The following is an 18571-nucleotide window of genomic DNA, read 5'->3' as shown; positions in this document are numbered from 1 at the left end:
TCGAGGCTCCAACTCCAGCATCCTCTTGGGTCTTGGGTCGGTCATATAACTTCCTGGGCGGCATTTTGTAGGACATCCATCCCACAAAATGCTCTAGGATGCCTTGATTGAAAAAGCTTGGGGGACCTTGTCAGATCCATTCCCTTCCTTGTGATCAACCATGTACATACATGTATCGTCTGTGTTGTCTCCCTAGCTCTGAGCCTCAAATACACTCTTCCTTTCTGGTGTAGGTCACAACCGTAGTTCAACAGCCAATTACTTGCTCAGCGACTCGATGATGTGAGTGTCCACTCAAGACTAACTCCTTGAGAGCAGGTGCTGTCTGTTTTGTGATGGATCCTCAGTGCTTCTGCAGTGCCTGCCGTGTCCTAGCTACTCAGTAATGATTTGATAAATTACAGAATGAAGACAGCATTCCTAAACTATAATGAGCATTTCCATCGCCTGGGAAGATCTTGTTAAAATGTACATTCTGAGCTTCTGGGTTTCTGCACCCAGAAGCAGAGTGTGTGCCCATGTTATGTTGATAATGTTGCATTTTGAGCAGCAAGGAATTAAGCAGTTTAACTGTGTTTAATCCTAAATACATCAAACTCTGTTTACCCTTTCCTGGTGGAACACCCAGTGACACCTATGATCTGAATCTCATTTATTCATCTATAAAATGAACCAAATGCTCTTCAAGGATCCTTGCAGCTTAAACCATTAGTTTTTGGGCGTGTTGCTCTGAATTCGTTGCTGAGTCAGGTCTGGAGTTGGGGGGAGGAGTTCCCCCAACACATGATCTTATGAGATACATGCAGAGTTCACTGGGGGACCCAGAGGCAGCAAGAGTGGGGTGGGCTCAGCCTGGCTGAGCTCCTTCAGATCCAGTCATGACTAGAGAGGCAGCTAGGTATCTGCTGGTCACAGTTGGGGGGCTGTCCTTTCCTATTTCTCTGAGCCCATGTGTGTGAGGTTGAGGTGATGGAACATTCCATGTGTTCTGAGCTCAGGATGATACAGATGCAGGAAGGCAAGGGCAACATGGATAGAGCTAGCCCAGGAAGTATGTCAAAGACACACAAAATATATGAATATAAACATATACACGTATATTTATTTGCATTATATGTATATCTGAATATATTCAGATATACATTCAGATATATATATATCTGAAAATTCAAAAAGAAAACACAAATCATCCTTTTTAAATATTAGAAAAAGATTTGAACAGATACTTCACCAAAAAGGTACATGAATGGCAAATGAGCTTCTGAACAGATGCTCCACATCATTTGTTATTAAGAAATCACAAATAACAATAACAATGAGGTACCACTGTACTTGGATGAACTGAAATCTAAAAAACTGACAAGACCAACAGCTGGATAGCTGTGAGCAACAGGAGCTCTTATTCTTTGCTGCTGGGAACGCAAAATGCTACAGCCACTTTAGAAGACGGGTAGGTTCTTACAAAACTAAATGTGCCTTCACCATATAACCCATCCATTGAACCCCTGGGTACTTACCCAACTGACCTACAGACTTGTTTATGGCAGCTTTGTTCATAGTCAGCAAAAACTGGAAGCAACCAAGATGTCCTTCAATAGGTGAATGGATAAACAAACTGTGGTCCATCCAGACACGGGAATGTTATTCAGCAGTAAAAAGTAATGAGCTATCAAGCCACAAAAAGATATGAGTGAATCTTAAATGTATTGGTAAGTGTAAGAAGCCAATCTGAAAAAGCTGTATGCTGTATGCTTCCAATTATATGACATTCTGGAAAACGTAGCTGTAGAGCTGATAAAAAGATCAGAGATGGCCAGGAGTTCGGGGGGGGGGGGGGGGGGCGGAGGGTCAAACAGAGGGGCACTGTGAATTTTTTAGATCAGTGAGATTATTCTGTTTGCTACTGTGATGGTGAATACAAGAATTCATGACTTTGTCAAACACACAGAACTTTAGAGGGTTGAGGGACCCCCCCCCCGATGGAGGACACAAGAGTATTATAAATATATTTACAAATTTTACACCTATGACAAATGTATGAAATGGTCTCATTGAAAGGGTTGAGGGAATAAGATACTGACCTAAGCAACTTTGAGAATGAGTGAAATTGTAAGACCACTGGCCATGAAAGTGTTCATAAGAATTCTACTGTAGTTGAAGATTTGTGTTCTACAGAGGCATGGACTAGCAATTCTGAAACTGCTACACTCGTATTCTGTAACTGAACAATGAACTATAGGGATGGTAGGTAGTGGGAGTCAGGTAGGTTTTCCAGCATTGGAATGGGTTATGGGTAATCGAGGGGAGGGTGCTAGAATAAGTCATAGGGTATTGGGTTAGAGTTAGAGACATTGGAATGAACCCATGTGCAGGCTAACACAGATACATATAGTTACATGTAGGTGTCTTAATGTTCAGATCTTGATTTCTAATATTATTCTCCAATAAAAGGAACCAGGGCTTAGAGAAATGGCTGATTCTAAGACTCTAGGACTGGCACATGGAATATATATAAGATGAGCTCGGAGTCATGGTAGTGCCAGAAAGCAAGAAAGTGCTGAAAACAAAAACAAAAGTCCAACCAGAAAAACCAAACCCATAATGATAGGACTATGCCAAAAGGATAGGGGATCCAACTGAAAGAATTTCCAATGACCAGAGCAGAATTCAAAATAATTTACGTAGATGCTCAGTCTTCAAGGAGGGGGAGCATAACTCTCCATTCCTTAAGTGTGACTGCACGTAGCAACTTTCTTCCAAAGAGAACAGTATGGAAAAAGAAACAAGAAAGAATAGTTTGACAGTGGAGAAACCTGACAAACACTACCTCAGGCCAGGTGGCCAAGGTCAACGTCAACAAATACCCAATCAGTATTGCTCAACACTATCAATGTCTTCAAAAATAAAGAAATTCTGACAATCTGTCACAGCCAAGAAAAGCCTAAGGAGACATCACTGTTAAATGTAATGTGATACTGGATCAGATCCTGGAACAGAAAAAGGACGTTGGGGAAAAAGTGAGGAAATCTGAATCAAGTATGGACTCTAGTTAATAATAATGTATCAATATTGGTTCCTTATGACAAATGAACCATGCTAATGTTAAGATGTTAGTAAAGGGGGGGAAGTGGGTGTGGAGTATACAGGAACTCTGTGCTGTCTTCAAAATAATTCTAAATAAACCTAAATTTAAAAATCTAAAATTAAAATTTATTTAAAAATTCATCATTATTTTAAAAAAGCCCATAGTTAGCAGCTGGAATAGGCTTTGGAAGAATTTGAATTAGCTTGACTTGAACACCTACTGTGTGTCAGGCAGGTGCTAGACTCTCTTTGTTCATGAGCTCTTTTAATCTTTACAAGAGCCCTCTAAAAATGTAGGGTAGTCCAAAATCTCTAGATGTGGAAAGGGGTGTTCAGGGAAGGCCAGTAAATGGCCCAAGGTCCTATGGTTACTGTGGGGAAGGGCAGAGCCTAGGGTTCTTTCTCCTTTCCATCAGAATGCACAAGAAATTTCATGGACCCCCTGGCCTCCACCTGCTTCACCCATTACCTTGCGTATCTATCACATTGTGATTGGGCAATATTTCTACCTAGTGTCTGGAAGTTTTAGCGGTGACCTTGAGCTGAACACCCTCCCTGTGGAGGGCTTGTGGTTGGACAGCATGGTCTGGAGCCACTGGCTTAATGGGAATATCCATGGTTGGGGGAGATCCTTGGCCAAATGAGAAGGGACTTTCTGGATCTCTGTCCCCTGGTCAGCACATGGGCACTGCATCGGCAGAGATCTTTGCAGGGAGGCCATTTGAGCGCCGCCTGCAGATAGGTAGGGAGTAAAGGTCTTGGACTCCTCTTGCTCTGTCATCTGGCACTCATGAACTTTCTTAATCTCGTTAACCTGGTTGGTGTTCAAGACCTTCCCAAATGGAAGTCCCACCTCTCCTCTTGGCTGCTGTCTCTCTTCCTTAGGGCTTCCGCAGAGATCTGTGGGTGTCCCCTTATCTACTCAGTCGACTGCAGTCCCTAGTAAGGGACGTTGGCTGGTGGTAATAGAGTGCCTACACTCCCCCTCCAGCCTGGCTGGCTTTCTGGCTGTAGTTCTCTACAAGTCAGATCGGGTCCATGGTCTGGCTCCACAGTTTATGAGCTGGGTGACCTAGGAAAAGCTCTGGGGTCTCTCTGAGCTTAGTTTTGCTCATCAGCAACATGGGGCTTAGGTCGTGGGAAGGGTTAGATGACACAGCATGTTAGCGCTCAGCCAGAACAGGTGTTCGGCAAATGCAGATGTTACTATATTATCATTACCACACCTAAATATTTCTGTGTTACACTCACTTCTCAATGGAAGTGTCATCCCCCTCATCTTTATCAGGCAAGGCCTTCCCTAAGTTGTGCTTTTTTTCTTATTTTTTCTGCACTTAGCAGAGCGTGGGGGACTATGAGTGGTCATGAATGACCTAAGAATGAAGGTCAGGTTGTGAGGTATGAACAGGGAGGTAGGGGATATGTTCCCCGGGGGGTTCGGGGAAGCATGGAGGCACACTTTCCACTGCTGCGCGGGGAGAATTGCCTTCCCCCTGATTTCCAGGTTGACCTCTACTCAGGGCCGTCTCTGCAGTAGACATGGCACCTCCCAATGCTGGCAGCTGGTGCAAACCGCCCCTGTTGGCCGATCATCTCCCCACATGCTGTAGCAGAGACCCTGGGAGCCTTCCTCCTGCTAGAATGGGGCTGCACTCATGGCTTTCCTGCCCCAGCTCTCTCTCCCACCTTCCTGGCCCTCGGAGCAGGGCAGAGGGTCACCTGAACGATATTCTAGAACTGGACTAAGAGCAGCCCTTGCACCACAACCCCCATCTGAAAATGGGCTGTGACCTCTCCCGAGGGGCTCTCCTGCCCCATCCAGGCGGCTAGACATCTGAGCCAGAACTTGAACCTCATCTCCGTACTGTGATCCTGTGCCCTGACAACTGCATCATCCTTCATGAAAGAATGGTGACAATTTTCTTTCCAAAATGTCCTTCCTTCAACGAGGAGAAAATGGCAACGCAGGGTAGTCACCTCCATGAATGCGTAAACGTTTTTAATGGCCAGTGAAACGTAAAATCCTCAGCCCCGTTGCACCAGGTCACACAGATCTTGACTCCGGCGGAGTGCACTCCGTGGAACTAAATCCAAAAATCCGGGAGCCCAGGGCCAGGGAGATAGAATCATGTGTCCTTTATTCTATCTGAATTTGCAGGAGAGGTATTTGTGTTTCTAGTAGCTGTCTTATAATAAAATAATGATAATAAAAAAAACAAGAAGAGGCAGAGAAAGAACTTTCCTTTATTCAATTTGTTTTTGTTTTTGTTTTTGTTTTTAATGACAGGGGAAGGTTCCAGAGCCACAGATTTAAACGCTGCTGGCTCTGCTCTCAGGAGAAAGAATTTAGAGACACTCTGGATCAGATAAGGCTTCTTTTCTCCTTAAAAAGGCCACTGGGATGGGGCTTGTGCGTCTTTGTTCCCTCTGCTCACGTTGCAAGAGATACATGTCATTTCGAGAAGTATGGAACTAATTGAGAACTATGTCCAGCTCTTGTAGAGGTGAACAGGGCAGATAAATAAAAACTCCATCGCACATAAATCTTTGCTCCCAACATCAAAGAAGCAGGATCCTGCTAAGTGTATTTGTATAATGCAGTAATTTATGCAAAAAGCAGCTTTGATAAATGTCCCCTAATTTATTGTCATGTATCTCAAATCAAAGTCAAACATTTACAGCCTGAGCCTGAAGGAAGCCAGGCCTCCGAGAGCCAAAGGGTTTGAAGTAGGTAAAGCTATGTTGGACAAAAGGTTAAATGGGATCTGGTTTGAATGTTAAGAACTTTCTACAAATGATGGCAAAAGAAAGAGGGGACTGGTTTGGCTTCTCAAAACAAAGCCAGGCAGAATTTTCCCAGAGATTTTTCTTCCAAGGACAGGCACGATGCATGCACTGGATGGTCTTAAGGGAACAGGCCGGGTGCGGGGGAGGGGAGAGGCTACAATTTACCCTCTATATTATAATCATAATAAGACAAAGACAAAGAATAGCCACCGCTTATTGGAGCCTTACTATCCGCCACGCGCTGTGCTGAGCGTCCTGCAGTCCTTATCTTGTGACTCCTCAACACAACGCTATCAAGGGAGAGTCTTACCCTTCTTGTTGGGCAGCCGGGGAAACTGAGGCAGCACGTGGCATGTGGAGGCCGGAGACCCAGGAGGCACGGGCCCTTTCTCCTGCTGAAGTTCTCATCTGCACACGATCATTTCTTCCAGCGGTGGATGGGGGTCACTCAGTGGGAGGAATATCCCCACAAGAGAGGGCCTAGGCCTTTCCCTTGCAGGGACTTTGGTTTGAATCTCATCTCTACCACCTTCCAGATGTGAAATTCTGGGCAAATCCTTAACCTCTCTGCCCGGCAAAGTACCCATCTATTGAAAGGCCCAAGGAGCAGCGCCTACTTATCGGGGTTGCCATGAGGATTTAAAAGAGATAATGCCCACAAAATATGTGGCAAGTGTCCAATCGGTGGATGTCGTTGTTGCTATGTTATTCTCTCTTGCTGGTAAGAGCTCCACATTCCGGGCCCAGGAATGAAGAGCCTGGGGTCCCCCAAACTCAACTCCAGGAGGCAGTCACAATCCCAAGTTGCTGGAAAGATGAACCAGCCTTTGTAAGACGGTATTTTTAATTTTCAGTCTGAAGGGCTCTGCGTGCCCACGATCGCTATAAAATAAACATACAATTCCAGTAGTAGCATAGCCATAGACAGCAGCTGTTTAAAAGATTTTACTGCCCATCTGGTGGCTTGGTGTGGTCTTCAGGCTGGTTCCAGGAGAGAGGGCTTTGCTCTGTGATTCCACCAGCTGGTAACTGGTATTGCAAACCCATATTCAGATCTCAGCCTTCTGGTTAATAAAACCGAGAGAAGGAACGGACTTGTAAAGGGCAGGATGTTTTCCCCATCTGAGGGTTTAGCTTTGGAGGCCTGGATCATGATGCTGGGCTGGTTTCTGTCCAAGGCGAGGCCCCTGGCAGCTGTAAATCTCATGGCTCGGGGGGTGTGTGGGTTTAGAGGGAGTGGGGAGTATGTCTGACATCGACTTGTTGGCTTTGTTCAGTTCCCGTTGGCGTGGATGGCACGGGAGGGCAAAGCTTTTCTCACCCAGATGGTGGCTGCGACATCCCACCACTTGACTTTTGAAACATGCAAACGAAGAACTTCCCTTCCACTTCCACTCTTATCCAGAGTACAGGGAAAGGTCCCTGTGCCTCGGCATGGGCTCTGGGCCACAGTGGATTAGCCTAGAACATCCACTTGGTGATACCCTCATTTTAAGAGGAAAGCAGACACAATGGAATCTGGTCCTTGGGTTTGAATCTTAGGATTCTTGGTTATATGCACCTTGAGTCTATTTCCAACCACTCAGAACTCTAACTTCCTTATCTGTCAAATGGGAATTAATAATTCCCACCTCACAAGGTTGTTTTAACACATGAAATGAGCAACCTATGTATGATGTTGCCCGAAGGTAGGGTTGGCACTTGATATGTGTTCTCTTTCTTGGCCTCTGTTTCTGTATCTGTGAAAAAGAGGGGTTCACTTCCCAAGCAGTAAGAACTGATTGACACCCAGCAGGCAAAGTACCTAATCTAGTACCAGCGGCCCTCGTCCCCATTCCCCCCATCACCTCTGTACTCAACTGGAAACTGGTGGAATCCGACACTTAAAAATCAAATCGAATACAAGTCCACATTGCTTCTTCCCCGGTTCTGGTTATCTGCGTTGAGTAGTTACACTCAAGAACCAGGGATTTTTAATTTAATTTATTTTATTTTTTAAAGATGTTTATTTATTATTTATTTGAAAAGGAGATGACACAAGCAGGGGGAGCAGCAGGCAGAGGGAGAGAGAGAAGCAGACTCCCCAAGGAGCAGGGAGCCCGGCGTGGGGCTCGATCCCAGGATCCTGGGATCATGACCTGAGCTGAAGGCAGACACTTCACAGGCCGAGCCCCAAGAAGAAGGGATTTTTTTAAAGGCAGTGAAAATAAGGGCAGTTGTGGTGATTCCTCAAAGGCCTAGGATGGGAGTCACTGAGGCCTCGGTTGGAGTCGGCTGTGCTTTCGGTGCCCGGGATCCTGCAAGTGCCCGAGAAGTCCCCACGGGGCATCCGCAGCCATCCTGACTGCAGGGTTCCCGGGCCAGGCTCCTGAAAGGGACAGAGTGAGGACTTATTTCTCTTTGTTCCTACTCTGGGAGGGTCTCAGCCAAGACGAGAGCACTGATTTCTTCCAGCAAGTGTTCTGGGGCTTAAAGAATCCTTCGAAGCCACACAGAGGCGAGTGCCAGCAAACACGGAGCACTGCCTCCCCACCTGCCAACAGCCCTGAGAGTCGGCTTTCCGGCTCTGCACCAACGTGCTCTCCTTCCTCCTCCTAACCGCCCCTCTCCAGGCACATCCCAGCAAAATGCTCCCCGCCACCCCTGGCCCCCGGAGCCCCGCCAGGTCCCAGGGAACACGTACTGTGTCTTGTGGGCCTGCAGGGGGAAGGCCTCTCGGCCACTCCTTTTCTGGCTGCAGGGAGAGCTACCTGGATAGTTGATGCATGCACAGTTTGCATCTTCACCTGGTCTGGGCACAGTGCAGACCACTCTAATCAGGAGTAGAAGAGAATCGGAGGAAGGGGAGGTGTTTTATTTTTAGTTATACTCTCAAGTTCTTTCAGCTGCTCTGAAAGCTTCCTTTGTCTAGTCTCGGGCAGGGATGTTGCACGACTTTACGGTTTTGAGCAAATTAGAAAATGACACCCCCTCGAGGCAGGCATGTGGCTCATCAAGTGGACAGGTCCCTCTGCAAAGAGAGCAGTGTCCTTCCGCTCCTGGGAGAGCACAGCCCTGCATCAGGTACCGTGCCGGGCAGCAGGCTGGGTTTCAGCTCTCACTGTCCTCTCAGAAGGGCCTTGTGCAGTGAGCAACCTGCACAGCTGTATGGAGCAGCCCTGCTCCTGGGCCTCCCTCATCCTCTGCCATACCAGTGATTTCAGAGCTGCTGTTGTCTTGGTGTGACGATTCTCTCAACTCGTTGCCCTTCACACTTCAAGGCTCCTCATCATGTGGCTCCCAAACAGGGGCCTGGGAGCAGGAATGGGACCCCCTGAGAACAGGCCTTCTAGAGTGAGGAGGAATCCCGGGAAGTGAAAGAGCTGGTGAGAAAGGCCAGGCCTGAACTCTGTCTGCAGGGCCGGCTTCGTGCTGTGATCTGAGAACTCTCCGGGGGCTTTGCCCATCAGTAAAGAACTCCTCCAGCTGTTTACCGTGGCCTCCGGGCAGAGCAGGCCAGCTTCACGTGCAGGCGACCGGCGCAGTTGCTCAGAAGGGCTCAGGGCTTGGCTGAATGCTCTGCTCTCGCTGTTTGTGATTCTTAATACTTTTAAATGAGAGGCCCTGCATTTCATTTTGCACTGGACCCTGCAAACTACATAGCTGGTCCTGCTCTCGGATCTTACTGGCCTTTCTGGGGAGTTGTTTCCATGCATTTGTTCACATCGGATGTCATTCAGCAAGTATTTACTGTGCACCTACTGTGTGTCAGGTGCTCGACAGGCAGTGGTGAGAAAAGGAGGCGGCGTCCTGACCTTCAGGGTGTTCACAGACTGCAGGTGCGGGCGGGGAGTGAGTGAGGGGGGCGGGTTCAGGGCATGCAGAGTGCGTGGAGAATGTGAAGTGGGTGAGGAATGGAAAGGACTCGGTGGGGGGGCTCCTTCTGATGAGGCCATCAGAGAGACCGCAGTCACGTTTGAGCTGAGATGATTGAGATGGTGAACTAAGAACCCATCAGGCTGTGGGCATTGGGGGTGGGACTCAAGTTCCAAGTAGGAAGAATAGCAAGTGCAAAAGGCCTGAAGTGGGACAGACCTCAGGCTATATGGGGACCATAGGCAAAGATGTAGGTTCGGATTTTAAATACAAGGGACAGGGGCGCCTGGGTGCCTCAGTCAGTTCAGCATCTGACTCTTGATTTTGGTTCAGGTCTTCATCTCAAGGTCGTGAGATCGAGCCCCACACTGGGTTCTCCACTCGGTGTGGAGTCAGCTTGGGATTCTCTCTCCCTCTCCCTTTGCTCCTTCTCTGCTCATTCTCTCTCTCTCAAATAAATAAATAAATCTTAAAAAAAAAAATACAACCAGGCAAGTGATGTATGTTCCCATTTATCAGATGAGGCAGTTGAAGTCTGGGGGGCCCAAAGTCACCTTGCCTATGAGTAAGAGAGCTGGGACTAGGGTTCAGGTCTGCATGATGGCAAATAGATGTTCACTGCTCTTCGCTGTCACGCTCAGCATTGTGTCTGGCTGCCTCAGGGTGCGGGCTCTCTACTGCGGTGATGTCTCTCTTAGTGTCTTCTGTGTCCCTCCTTGGACTGAGGGACCTCTGAGCTCCAGCACCGGGGAGGATAGATGAAGCAATCTTTCGTCACATTCACTGAAGATTGTGATGAAATTTTATCCTATGATCACTTAAATAAAGCCAGCTGGGAGTAGCTGTTCAGGAGACACAAACTGGCCAAGATATCTTTGTTGCGCACAGCCTTTTTGGCCGTGCCCAAGTTCAAGTCCGGAGAAAAAGGAGAGACTGAAACATTAACTAGTTGCAGTGCACGCCTCTGTAAGTACACGCCTTCCTTTAGTTTACTGGGTTGACTTTTATTTTTGGATGGGCTCCAAAGACTCTTGATCTTTGTGCCTGTCTCGATTAAATTTTAGAACCAACATGGGTAAGATACACTCCTAAGCACTGTAGCAGATATAAATATATCTGTCTTCAAAGGCTTTCCAAACTGGAAGAGGGGGCTAGCTGGGGTGGGGGCTTGTTTTCTGGCAAAATACAAGTGCCATAAACCATATAAAAGAGGACGCAGGGAGGTTTTGAGGGAGGGAAAGTTGCCTCTGCTTTAGTGAAATTGATTATATATATAGATATATAGAGAGACAGACAGACAGAGACAAAGAGAGACAGAGACAGAGACAGAGAGAAAGCACCTCTTATGCGCCAGGAACTGGAAATAGAGCACTGAACAAAATGGTTAAGGATCCTTGTCCTTATGGATCTCACATTCTAGGGGAGGAGAAAGGCAATAAGGACACATGAACAAACAAGATAATTTCCATGAAGGAAAAAAGCAAGGAAGCTAATAGAGAGTGGGAAGTGCAGAGGGTAGGTGAGCTGGGATTGGAAGGATAGAGTCTCTCCGATTGGCCACCTTCAATTCAAACCCAGACCCCCCAAAAAAGAGCAAAATAAAGAGAAAAAAGACTTCAGAAAGGAAGCTGCAATCCACAAGCTGAGGGATCCCAAATAATGTTCTTATTGTTTTTACATGTGTTCTCGGCTTATTGTGCGCAGTGCTTCCACAACCTGGGAGTGTATTAGCAGGACAGCCTCACAGAGTTAGAATGGGACCCAGACCAAGCGGGGCCTTCAGTAGAGGTGATGTGTGGTGCACCCTATTTCTTTGGCAACACTGACCGCAAAACAGCTCTTACTACCTAGGTGCCGAGCTCGGTTCCGCTATGGATTCACTGTGTTGCCTTGGGTGGGTCACTTAACCTGTCTGGGCTCCTCCTCTACAAAAGGGCCAGGCAAAACTCGAAGATCTCAGAACTTTAAAGGCCAGTGATTCCCTGATCTAACCGATCCAAACAAAGCCTCCTGACGTGTCCTCGGTATCACGAGGATTCCCCCACTTGGCAGAAGATTACGTTACCAGATTCTGACTTGGGATCACAGCAAAGGTTGTGAGAACGCTGGGGGGTGCGTCCTCTGCTCCGATCCCCGGTTTGGGCTGCCCGGGAGCTCTGGGGATGTGTCCTGGCCAGCACCCACATGTGTCTCGTATTAGTGTTATTTTCGTAATGGCAGCGGCCCTAAAACTTGCCCATTTTACTATTGAGTTACCCAGCTTAGTCTTGGAAGTATCGCTTACACATAAATACCGTCTCCAGCCGATGAATCCACTGTTTTGTTTTTACTTTCTCCACCTCCCCCTTCCCTGTGAAGGTGTTTATTGCAGCCATCAAAAATAAAGTGGATCGATCATACTGCTGTCTTTGGACAAACTGAGACACGTTCTTGAGCCTTCGCTTTAACAGAGAAGACACGAGGAAAAACACGGGCTGTACGGCTTTGGCAATCTGGTGTCTTGTCCACGTGGGATTCGCAAAGAAACACGGGAGCCTTGAGGTTGGTGTTTTGAATGAGTGTGGAGAAACAGAAAACAGGCGGGCAGAGGGCATGGCTGTCTTTGGTTAGTAGCTGCTTGGTCCACAGCTGGAGTTCAGAAAGATCCTTCGTTTCGAGTATTTTGACCTTGGCAAGCACCCCTCTTGGAGACCTGCGACGGTGGCCCATGCTGCCCCGTGGAGTGGAAGTGACAGTTTGACTTGAGAGAGAGAGAGAACCTTCATGATCAAAATATTTGACTGGAATTGAGAGTAACAGGAAAACAGATACCCTTGAAAAACCTGTCCTCTTGGATACTTGTTTCGGTTTCCCGAATTTTCAATCCTGTTTTTAAAATTAACTAATTAATTTATTTATATAAAGATTTACTTATTTTTTGAGAGAGACAGAGAGAGCACATGGCCGGAGAGGCAGAGGGACAGGAAGCGAAGCACACTCTGCTAAGGGCAGAGCCCTGAGTGGGGCTCAATCCCACGATAGCAAGATCATGACCTGACCAGATGTCAAAAGTCCGATGCTTAACCGACTGAGCCACCCAGGCACCCCCTAAGTGCTGTTTTTAGAATCGGGCTACCTATTCTATAGGTTCCTTAACATACACCCCCCTCCTCCTCTCATCCCTGAGTGTTTACGTACGTCTTGTCCCAGGCCATCTCTTGCAGGTCTCCTTTGGGTTGTGTGTACCCCACAGTAAGCCAACCGGTGACCGGAAGGTCCTCCAGCTAATTTGTGAGTTCAGCAGATAATGCTGAACATACTGACCCCCTTCCTTTTTTTTCAATTTGCCCATTTTAACAGAAAATATTTTGTATAGTTATAAAGACCCCCAAAGGTCAACTGAACAACCCAAGCCAATGAGATTCTGTGTTATTGTTTTAAAATTTTCTAAGATTAGTTTTTTCACATAGCTCAAAAATCCAGCAATATATTCAGTGACAAGTCTTACTCTAAACCCCTGCTCAATTGCCATGCCACCCCAAAGGTTTCCTTTATGCAGATATAAATACAAACACATGGTCTTGCACCTTCCCACCATTCACCTTCCTGCCACATCTTGGAACAAATGGCTATTGTTTGAAATTATATCTGCCAAATGATAGAGACAGTAGGGAAAGACTTGGCAAAAGGATAAAGGAACCCATGTACATTTAGGAGAAGGGGGTGGAGGATGGCCCTACCCTTGGGTGAATTATTAAAATGGAATATTTCTTAAAATTTCTTTTGAAATAGAACATTCTAGAATCATAGCAATTCAAACTTAGAGAGGCCCTTAGACCCCCAGTCATTGTTATATTCAGCAATCTTGGATGATGAGTATGAAATTCAAGAGAAAACCAATGGATAGATAAGGATAAAATATTTTTCCTCAAGGGGTGGACCAGGGGGCCGGGGAAAAGAGAAAGAGCAAGAAAACGAGATCCTGAGGCATATTAACATGGAGAGGCCTGTGTAGTGAAGTTGAACCGTTTGCTCTCTGAGCTCTGTATAGAAATAACCATAGTTGCTCTCAGAAGCTGAATAGAGAATCCATGGAATAGACAATCCTGTGTCACATGTGTCAAGTCCTTGAGAGGAAACCCACGCATCTCCCCACGACTGCGTATGAAGTGGCGTGGAGAGAGCTCACATAGCCAAGCTGCTCGAATACTCGGTGCGTCTCCGTACATGCATATACTCACTCAGTTAAGCTGCCTGTAAACTCACAGGTCTGAACACTCAGCCCCAGACATCAGAACACACAGGCTCGCCCTGCCGGGTGACAAACCGTCCTGTAGATGACAACCCCCAGGACGTTCGTGCTAGCCTGCAAAGGCTCTTCTCTCTTAGCCTATGTGGCGTTCCAGCTTACAGATTCCCTCTGCTTAGGAACCGTGCCATTGATTAGATTACTAATTAAATAATTAAGCAACCATGCAGTAGAATAGCAGGGTGAATTGCTCCCAAACTATTCGCAGGAAATCCCGTCACACAGACTCTGCTTGTCACTTATGCAGGAGCCGCAATGTGAAGATGGAACTCAGGATCGCCTGGTTCGGAAACGAAAAGAGTATTTCTAATAAGGAGATAAAGGAGAGTGGGCCAAATTCTTCACAGGGTGAGCACTACAGTGAGGTAATGAATACAAATGTGATTTTCCAGATCAAGAAGACCTGGGCCTGTTAATTACTCCACGGCATCTCTTCCCGTCCCCTGCATCGGCTTGTGGCTGCTTTTGCTTTGTGGTGCAGCTTGACATCCCCGGGGACTTTCTGTCTGGGGATTTTACATGGAGACAGCATCTCTCAGAATTGGGCTGCTTACCCAGTGCAGCTTCTGTGTACAGAGGAACCTCCCCGGCAGGCACCCAGGTCGCATGCTATTGGCAATGTGTTTCTTTTCTTTTCTTTCTTTTTTATTTATTTATTTTACATTTTTAAATTTTATTATTTATTTATTTTTAAAGATTTTATTTATTTATTCATGAGAGACACAGACAGAGAGAGAGACAGAGACACAGGCGGAGGGAGAAGCAGGCTCCATGCAGGGAGCCTGATGGGGGACTTGATCCTGGGACCCCAGGATCACACCCTGGGCCAAAGGCAGGCGCTAAACCTCTGAGCCACCCAGGGATCCCCACATTTTTAAAATTTAAATTCAATTTGCCAACATATTGTATAATACCCAGTGCTCATCTTATCAACGGGGGGATGAGCAAGGAGCAAGGAGGAGGACACTTGAGGGCAATGTGTTTCTAACGATGTTCATGTAGCCTGCTTCCTCCTCGAGGAAGAGCCTGAGCTCTGGTTTCCATGTCTTAAAAGAGTCCTCCGTTAAAAGAGCAAGAAGCCTGGGCTCTTTTGGAACTTGTGACCCAAACTCAGAGCAAAGAGCTGACCTACTTTGGGAGTGATAAATGGAACAAGCTAAGTTCTACCAACAGGCCTCTTCATATGAATGGAGACGACGTTTTAATTCTTTCTCTCTCTCTTAGAAAAATCAATGGAAAAATAGTTTCTCTTCCCCTACCCATTGGTTGTCTCTCAAATTCCATAATCACTTTCTGAGATTGCTTAATACAACATTGACTTGGGTTGTTCAATTGGCCACCGAGACTTCTATGACTGGGAAGTGTAGAATATTTGCAACCTCATATTTCATGTTATATTAGTCGAAAACATATTTTTAAGATGTAGATTATTAATGACACAATAAAATCTCATTAGCGGATGGGGTTGATAGATGTGGTTTATCTAACATTAAGCAGAAATTGGCATCTTGAGGGAAGTATCAAGATTCTGTGATCCCAGACACTGATATTGAACAAGCCGGGGCCAGGAGCAATCCGCTATTGATTAGAAGGTGCAAGTAATTATATTTACCGAGCTGTTTTATTGGGTGGGGCAGAAGGTGAGGTGGTTCTTCTTTAGAGTAGAGAGAGAACAATCAACAAAGATGTTGTCGGTGAAAGCCCCAGAGCCAGTGTGATTTTCTCGGGCTTTACTTGAGGTCTCACCCCGGTCCTAATCATTATTTAGAAATGCCGCATATGCTAGAAGGTTCCTGGTGGCTTCCCTTGCCCAGTCGCTTGTGTGTCCTGGCAGTTTCCTGGTATGTCTAGTAGTAGGGCTAAACCTTTGCATTTTATTCCTTACCTCTACCTTTCCATCACTGACATTACCAGCACCACCACAACTCACCACTGCCATCGCATGACCAACACCAACGACTTCAGCAGCATTAACATGACCATTGTCACCATCACAAATAGTATCATCACCATCACCACCATTATGATTCTAATACCTACCACCACTGCCGTCCCCACCATCAGTACCAGGACCAGCACTGGTGCCCCATCACCACCCCTGTGACAATGACCAGCCCTCCCAGTGGTCACTACCATTATTACTACTGTTACCTACATCATCACCACTAATAACCCCACCAAGATCACCATGACCGCCATGACTGCCATAATCACCATGCTCCACTCTGCTCAGTTTGACAGTTGTGAGTTTGAATTCCCACTCTGCCACTGTGTCCCCCTCAGTGGTGTTATCATCTGATTCAGAAGGTTACGACGAGGCACAAATGAGTTAGAATGAACTAATGTCTGTAAATCCCTCAGCACGTAGCAGGCATTTGATACATAGAAAGGCTGGGCCCCGTCTTTGATGGAATATTATGAATTCTTAGCCTCTTTGTTCCTGATGCCTTTTTCTAACTTAAGGGAGATTATGGGCTTTGGTATTTTTCCTTCCATCCTTTGGATTCTTTAGTACTATGGCTGAATTATTTGTAAAAGCCTTCCACTCATGAGAAGAATGATCGTTCCAATCTTACCTTCCTCCTCAGCTCATGTCCCTTGCATGCCTCAATCCTGTCCCACCCTACCATGTACCACAGGCAGGTCATGGAACTAACCTCCAAACATTGAAGCCAGGGAAGCGACTGTGTACCGAAGGTCTCTGTGTCCAACAGGTGCTCAGGGTTCCATAGGAATTCCATCCTCCACTTTTATATTCTCTATTCCATGAGCATGTCCACCTCCCAAGTGCAAGCCACTGTCCTCTCTTGCCTGGGTGTCTACAGTGGGTTCCTAGCTTCTTCTCCTCCCTCACAGTCTTGTCCCCTATGGTACATTGACAGCAAAAATGATCCTAATTCTTTAATTCTTTCCTCCTGCCTCTGTTTGTATACTTTGCAATGGGACTTTGCGTCTCCTCTCCACAAAAGGCAGAGTCTGTTTCCCTGTGTCTGACATCTAGCCTTGTGACTTACTTTGGTCAGTGGAATGTGACAGAAGCAATGATGTGGAGTTCTGATGTCTCAAGAAGCTTTACCTATAACTGCTCTTGCTCTTGGGTCACATGGAGCAGAGCAAATTCAAACTAGCTCCCACCATCCTAGACCAGCCTGCCCCTGCCAGCCTGCAAGTGGGCTGAAGATGCACAGACAAGCCCAAGCAGGATCAGCCCAGCCCAGCTGACCCCTAGGCTTGTGAAGAATGAGAAATCAGATGTTATTCCTGACAATAACAATGTTGTAAAACACTAAGATTGAGGGTACTTTGTTACACAGCACATGGTAGCACTAGGTAGCTGAGACACCCCCTCCAATGCATTCTCTACCCAGCATTCAGTACAATCTTCTCAAAACGCAAGTCTGACCATGCATCTGCCCTGCGTTAGGTCATCTTTCAGTAGCTTCCTATCGCTCTTGGGATGGAGCCCAAACTAGAACACGGCCCATGGTCCCTGGTGTGTCTGGCCTCTGCCTGGATCATGGGTCTTGTTTCACACATCTTCCTGCTGACTTCTCCACCCCAGTCACCATGACCTTTCCAACTCTTTGAATGGCCAAAGCTGTTTTGCTTCCTCTGGGTGATTGTAGGTGCTGTTCCTCTGCCTGATGTCCTTTCCACCCTCTCACACAACTGCTACTCTCCTCATAGCTAACTCCCTCCCTTCCTTTGGGTCTCAGCTCAAATGCTCCTCTTCAGAGAGACCTTACTGACATCCTTGCTCAAGTAAGTCTTCCTGGTCTGTCACGAGCTCTTGCTTATGTGCTTTATAATAACATTCCCACTCTAGAATTAGAATCTTTTCCCCTGTTGGGGATCCATCTTTCTCACTAGAATATACACCCCATGAAGGCAGGGACTTTATACTTGTATATCATGGATTTGTCAGTGTTTAGCTTAGAATCTGAATCAGAGTTGGCACTCAATAACCTGTTATTCTACCCCACAAAAAACAAAAAACAAAAAACCATATCAGATACCATCCTAAGTGATTTAGATGTATTAATCTAGTTAATCTTTACAGCAACTCCAAGGTAGTTACCATTGTGATCCCATTATGTAAATGAGAACACAGAAACATGAAGAAGTTGAGTAAACTGTCCAAAGACCCAGCTAGCTGTTGGTGTTGTCAGGATATGAACCCAGACAGCCTGACACCAACATCTGAGCCCTTAGCTGCCTTGTTACGCTGTCCTTATGAGCTGGTACCATTGTACTTCCTAAGCTTGGGAAGCTCAGGCCCCTTGTGTCAGGGTCTCCCAGGTAGTGATTACAAAGCCCAAGTGGTCTGACTCCTCACTGCAAGGCTTTCATCAGTACACATGCTGTGGCATCGAGACTCCGTGTCTGGCCAATGCTCTTCCCTCTTCCAAGAACTTCCTTTCCCTTCTCCTTCCTAACTGACCTGATAAATTCCTACTCATCCTTCAGGGTCTGGCTCAGTTATATCCTCCATGGAGCAGGATGAGGTTGGACTCCCTTCTCAGTACTCACACCAGTTATTCCCAGTACTGATCACAC

Source organism: Canis aureus, chromosome 5 (assembly GCF_053574225.1).
Source record: "Canis aureus isolate CA01 chromosome 5, VMU_Caureus_v.1.0, whole genome shotgun sequence".
Lineage (NCBI taxonomy): Eukaryota > Metazoa > Chordata > Mammalia > Carnivora > Canidae > Canis > Canis aureus.
The sequence above is the reverse complement of the archived record's forward strand: the minus strand, read 5'-3'. Positions refer to the sequence as shown.